The following is a 349-nucleotide window of genomic DNA, read 5'->3' on the forward strand; positions in this document are numbered from 1 at the left end:
ATGCTCCTTGAGTGAAGGAAAGCTCGAGCGTTTTGCTCGAGAATCTCAAGGTAGCCCCGCAGCTACCTTGAATCGCTCCTTGAGTGAAGTTAATGCGCAAACATGGCTGCGTCGTGATCTGTCGCTCGCCTCGTCGGCTTTTTCAGTTGAACGCCAGTTGCCTCCGCAGCTTTTCTTCCGTTAACGATGCTGCGCATCTTCAAGGGCATTGTTTTACGGACTGGTGCAATCCTCTGGAGCGCTTCGGCAACGGAGTAATTCTACTGTGGCACCGAGACAGACAGGCCGTCCTGTCAAGAAGACTGCCAGCTAGTGCAGTGACCTGTCGTCTTATTCCGTGCATGAGTCA

Source organism: Dermacentor silvarum, chromosome 7, assembly GCF_013339745.2.
Source record: "Dermacentor silvarum isolate Dsil-2018 chromosome 7, BIME_Dsil_1.4, whole genome shotgun sequence".
Lineage (NCBI taxonomy): Eukaryota > Metazoa > Arthropoda > Arachnida > Ixodida > Ixodidae > Dermacentor > Dermacentor silvarum.